Raw genomic sequence first — 6,454 nt, forward strand, 5'->3', positions numbered from 1 at the left:
CACAGATGCCTACGTCACAGACCACTTGGAGGTGCAAACAATTGGATTTTTGGTTATTTGACCATCAGTTAACTTTGCAACAGGCATTTTACTTTGGATAGACAATAGCAATACATCAAAGGAGTGATTACGTCAAAAAAATTAGACTTGAGCAACTCAACATTAACACCTCCGATATGTTTAGTGTTCAAATAGTCCGCTAGAGTTACCAAATTCATACCCAAAGAGCTAGAAGCACTCTGTGTTGCAAAAACGTCATACTATGCAAAGATAATCAGTGAAGGACAAGGAAACACCAGGGCTCTCTTTTCTACTGTTAATGGCCTCCTTAAGCCACCTGATAACATCACCCACCAGGAACTCTCTGATGAACGCTGCTCAGCCTTCCTGAACTTTTTCAATACCAAAATTGAGGCAATCCACCAGCAATTAGAATGTTCAATTACTCAGTTGAAACAACTATACTCACTGAGCACTCTGGGCTCATCTTCCATCAATGAACTCTGTGAATTCAATCTCCCTGCTGAAAGTACCATCTGTGGCCTCATCAAAAAGTGCAATTCCTCCACCTGTCAGCTGGACCCTCTTCCAACCATGCTGGTTAAGAGCTGCCTGCCATCTATTGCTCCGATGATTACATCACTATTTCACACCTCTCTTCTCTCTGGCACTGTACCACCATCCTTTAAAACTGCTATTGTCAGACCAACGCTGAAAAAACCTGGATTGGATTCTGACAACTTCAACAACTACAGGCCTATTTCCAACTTGCCTTTTCTCTCCAAATTTCTTGAGAAGATAGTGGCAACTCAACTCCAGGATCATCTGAAGGACAATGACCTCTTTGAGCCGTTCCAGTCTGGATTTCGTCCTATGCACAGTACTGAAACGGCCATGATTAAGATTACTAATGACCTCCACTGTGCAGCTGCTGATGGACTTATTTCCATTCTGATTCTCCTTGATCTCAGAGCAGCCTTTGACACCATCTCCCACCCTCTTCTCCTGGAATGTTTAGCCAATATTGGAGTGCGGGGCAGTGTTCACCAGTGGTTCACCTCCTATCCCTCTGGAAGGAAACAGTATGTACAAATGCTGATTTGCAGGTCTGAGAATAGTGCTCTGACAAAAGGCCCCAGGGGTTTGTGTTGGGCCCTCTGTTGTTTATTATCTACCTTCTCTCACTTGGCACTATCCTCAGGCAACATGGTGTTCAATTTCACTGCTATGCTGATGACACCCAGCTCTACTTATCTACAAAACCCACTGCCACTCTTCCGCCAGCTGCAATTACTGCCTCCCTCCATGACATAAACTTGAGGATGACACAAAACTACTTGAAGCTGAATAGCAGTAAGACTGAGCTGCTAGTGGTTGGCTCCAAATCAGCTCTTGCTAAGATGGAACCTTTCACTCTTTGTGTAGATGGCAGCACCATCCCTTGCTCCAACCAGGTCAAGAGCCTTGATGTCATACTGGACAATAGTGGCACATAAACAGAATGTCTCAAAGTGCCTTTTTCCATCTAAGGAACATTGCACGGCTTCGCCCAGTGCTCACTCAGCAGAGTGCAGAAGTCCTTGTAAATGCGTATGTGACATCCCGCCTTGATTACTGTAATTCCATCTTGTCTGGAATCCCTAATAAGCTACTCCATCGGCTCCAACTGATTCAGAATTCTACAGCTAGGATTATAATAGGCTCCAAATCAACTAGTGTAACACCATTGCTTATGCAACTGCTGGCTTCCAGTTGCCTACAGAATATGTTTCAAGTCCTGCTCCTGGCATACATCCTGGCGTCTCTTCTTTTATGAGGAGACTAAAGAAGGTCCATCTGTCTCCTCAGATCCTGGTGAACTTCTACCGCTGCACCATCAAGAGCATCCTCACCAACTGTGTCACAGTTTGGTATGGCAACTGCTCTACCCATGACCGGAAGGCTGTGTTGCCCCCTGCAGGTAACCCCCAGAACCTAGTCAACGTCAGACGTTTCTCAGACGTAACACTAGGCCTAGGCAGTTAGGACCCACGATACCCCCAAGAGGTTATTGCAGGTAGCAGGGACCTACTGTCGAGCGAAGTTGCACGTCTTCCTTCTGCGGCGCAGATAACCTATTACTCCTATTTTATATAAATATCCCCCTTGGAAGTTGATCCGTAGAGGATTTTTTGGGATGCTATAAAATAAGGAGCAGCTACGCCTAGGTCTCGGACAGTTGGCTAACGTGCAAAGATGTTTGACCCTAGAGATTATCTACAGACACAGGTTATAGGCTACTTCTCGCTCAGGTTTTATAAGGATGGAGATTTTATTACCGTCCTGCAGTACTAAAGTCCAACTAACCCGAGTCTTAGACAGAGCAGATGAATAACCACAGAAGAGTCAAGTTATCTTACCCTCCTGCTGGAATTCGTAGAAAAACCAAGAAAATACAAAAATACTGCTTGAAGAATTGGATGCCAAGGTTAAATGAGTTCTTTACTTTTCAGCACTTTGGTGATGTTACAAAATGTGGCGTAATATCCACTTGCAGGTTACAATGTTGTAGAAAATGTAAAAAGAGTAAATCCACAAAATAGGAAAAATTAGTAAATCCACAAATAATAAAAGAGAATACAATCAAAATTGTAGGCTACATCTAGCCTGGTAAACCAGACCCTGGAATCTTTCAGATTAAGGGTCTGGCCACGAGTAATGAAAATGGCCCAATTCGAGGGGCGGCACCAAGCATGCATTTGAAACTCTCACTGCACGCAGTTGGATAACGCTACGACCAATTACAACAATTCACGGTGTGACGTATCCAGTTCTTGCAAAGGAACGATTTGGTCCTCTTTTAGTTGAAAAGCCAAATCTAAATCCTTTATTGTAGCGGCCAAAGCCGCAAATTTGGATCATTGTTCGGGGCCAGAGTATCTTGCGGGCACAATTCAAATTGTGCTCTCGCGAGAACTCTGGATTTCCAGGGTAGGCTACATCCACAACTGGAGAAAAAGAGAATATAAGGGAAAAAGTAAGTCCTCAAAAAGGGGAAAAATCAGCTGATTGTCATTCTGTAGTCACTCCCTGTCGGAGTAGCAGGTCTGATATCTGCAACAGGTTCCACGGAGTTTCGGTCCGCGACTCAGCCTGGCACGACGTCCAACACTTTGCTTCTCAACGAATTTCGGAGGACGAATTCTAACAACCGCACGCGACATCATAAAGCAAAAACCCAACGAGTTGAAGGAAGGAAAAAAGAAGAAGCAGCAGCCCCGTTCGTTTAGTTCGACCCCTATTTATACTAGGTAGACTAATCCTCCCCCACACATTCCTAAGGCAAATCAATCTTTCCCACGACAGTTTAGAACCTTCTAGAAGGTTCCCACAATAGCTGGGAATATTCCCACGGTAGCTGGGAATATTCTCACGGTAGCTAATACATTCTAGAAGTCACATCAATTTAAAATGACACACATTACTTCTCCGGGTTACATTTCGGAGATGCTAACATTACATTCAGTACCGCAGGTTTACAGATCATTTCCAGAAGTTACACCGACAGTTTACATTCAACAACAATTATAACAATGTGACAAATTACATGTAGCAATGTACACTTTTACAGTCATCAAGAGAGTTCGGTTGCATTTTAACAAGTTACAAACACGTATGGCATTAACTCTTCACACAATGCAATCTGAATACATTCATTTAAACAGTTTAAGGCACTTTACATATTTCACAGATTTGAGACATACAGTCCAATTCCCTAAGTACATAATTCCCTAAACTTTACAATGTCAGGCTACTAAAGTACTTGTATTGATACATTTCATTCATCACACATTACTATTTATTATGAGGTCATTGTTTGCAGTTATGGCTCATTTTCCATTCTTTTATTCACATTCAATAATCATCAAGTATTTCTGAGGTCAGGGTAATCTGGTTTAGTAATCCCATTGTTCAACATCTGTTACAGCACATTCATTCACTTCCACACTTTCAGGTGAACTTAATTCAAGAGTAGGTTGCAAAGTCATTGGTTTAACATTACGATTAAATTCCTGGTCAGTTTCTTTCCTAATTTGCCTAATCATATTTTCTAGATAGATTACCTTAATAGCTAGCGCTGAATCTAGCCTTTCTGCGTTTTCGCCTTGTAAGACGTATTGGTTTTGTGCTACCGCTCTGTGGTCCATACGGATGGTGTTCAGGCAACACGTCAAAGCACTGCAGAGGGTGGTGAAAACTGATCAACGCATCACCGGTTCCTCACTCCCCTCCATCGAGGCCATCCAGGACAAGCAATGCTTGCATAAGGCGCGCAACATCATCAAAGACTGTTTTCACCCCAACCACAGACCCCACTTCCCTCAGGGAGGCGGTACAGGTCTCTCCGCACCTGAACCAGCAGGTTCAGAGGAAGCTTCTGTCCTGCTGCTGTCACCCTACTAATCTCTAGCTCTGCATCCCGGTGACATCCAACGAACTAAGCCCCCCATCACCCCCCTCCCCACCTGATGCCTCCTTGCCTGTGCCTGTTCAGGTGTCCACGACCATGGCAGCCTTGACAGGGACAACAAGGAGGCGGACACCCCCCCCCCCCACACACACACACACAACTGCACTACCCTATCACATCCATAGTGTCTATTTATTTACAAATGTACATACTGTAATTACACTTATACATAATACTTATTCTTAATACTATTATAATGTTACTGTACTACAATGGTACTGTTACCACACTGCACATAGCTGTACATACTGTACATATCTGTTTATATGGTTAATACTAAAAATCCATATTTATTCAGTTTTTCTGTAATATATTCTAATACACTACATCTATATTGTTCTTACTACTACTACAATGGTACTGCCACTACATTGCACATATATGTACATGTTGTTCATATATTGTTCATATTACATAGCCATTTATTCTGCTCTTATAAAGTTACTGCTAATACACTGCACATACTTTATAATACTCTAAACCACCTTCTGAAAACAACTGTATACTTCTGTCTACACTGCCCTATACCTTTTTTCCTGTCTATGCACCAACTATTTTTTATATCACATTCTGCTTTTTTGCACTTCTGGTTAGACACAAACTGCATTTCGTTGTCTCTGTACTTGTACTCTGCACAATGACAATAAAGTTTAATCTAATCTAATCTATTCTAATCTACAAGGCCCTACACAATTATACCCCCACCTACCTCACTGATGTCCTGGAAGTTTACACCCCTGCCCGCTCACTGAGATCCTCCTCAGCAGGCCTACTGGGTCATTCCACATCAATTCAACCAGGGCCCACGCACTTAGGTCTCAAAAAATTCTGAAAAAATTACCAGGTGTACCTATGTTACCCAGGAGACACACTGTAAAATTACTCTTATGTAAGATCAATACTTTCCAAGATACAGCCAGTTTCACAGGGGGAGGGGGGTGTAAGCCCACAGCGCAAGAACTAAACCATGTAGGAGGCTCAAATTTTGCATGCTGGTACATAAATAGGAATAGTATGTAGCAAAATCGTCACATTTGGTCTGGATAATCCTGCATGGTCATAGCTGTCCCTCAAAGTTGATACACATTTTATTGGAGTTTTTGGCTGGGCTCTGTTTAAGCCTTCAGAAGACATATTTGTACTCAACATAGGCTCTTGATTTATTTTCCTTACTGAGATAAGTAGAAACACTCTCACAAAAAACAATGAACAGAAAATAAATTCCTTCAGGGTCTGAACAGCAGACCTTACAAGTCTAAAAAATCGTTTTGGTTCTCATTTTTAGAGCACCCAAACACCTTGTGGGAATATATAAAGAATTTTTAAATATTTTTTCTTTATTCTCCATGATCTTTTCTTTTTAAAAACACCAATTTGACTTGTCTTATGCAAATCTTTCTTTTTCACTTTCCACCCTGAACATGGGCAAAATGCACCATTGACATCAATATGTTTTGTACTGTATAGAGCTACCACAGGTTACTCTATACAACCACAGGTGGCAGTGTGGTGACTCTATATAAAACATATATGAGGCATTTTGCCCATGTTCAGGGTGGAAAATAAAAAAGAAGGATTTGCATAAGACAAGTCAAATTGGTGTTTTCAAAAAGAAGGGATCATAGGGCCTATGTGATCTCAATGGCAGCGTTTGTTTGCACCTAGTACCTCGTACCTGGTAACCGCCTGATCAAAAACGCCCTCAAATAATAGTGAATAGTGAACCTTTTCCCCATGCATGCAGCCTATTTCTTCCTTCTCGCCTATTGCACAATTTGCTTGTTTCGTAGATTCTTGAATGTGCTTGTGTAAAAGACAGCGAGCCATGATTTACGCTGACAAAAAATGTTATGCCCTTAATGAGAAAACTGTTGAACGCATTTTCGAGCAAACATCGGGGATCGTAGCAAAACGGTGCAAAACATGTTGAGATTGAACGTGCCC

Source organism: Alosa pseudoharengus, unplaced genomic scaffold (assembly GCF_046254945.1).
Source record: "Alosa pseudoharengus isolate Yale_2024_CS ecotype anadromous, Long Island Sound unplaced genomic scaffold, YU_APseudo_1.1 YU_APseudo_1.1_scf_19, whole genome shotgun sequence".
In the NCBI taxonomy this organism is placed as follows: Eukaryota; Metazoa; Chordata; class Actinopteri; order Clupeiformes; family Clupeidae; genus Alosa; species Alosa pseudoharengus.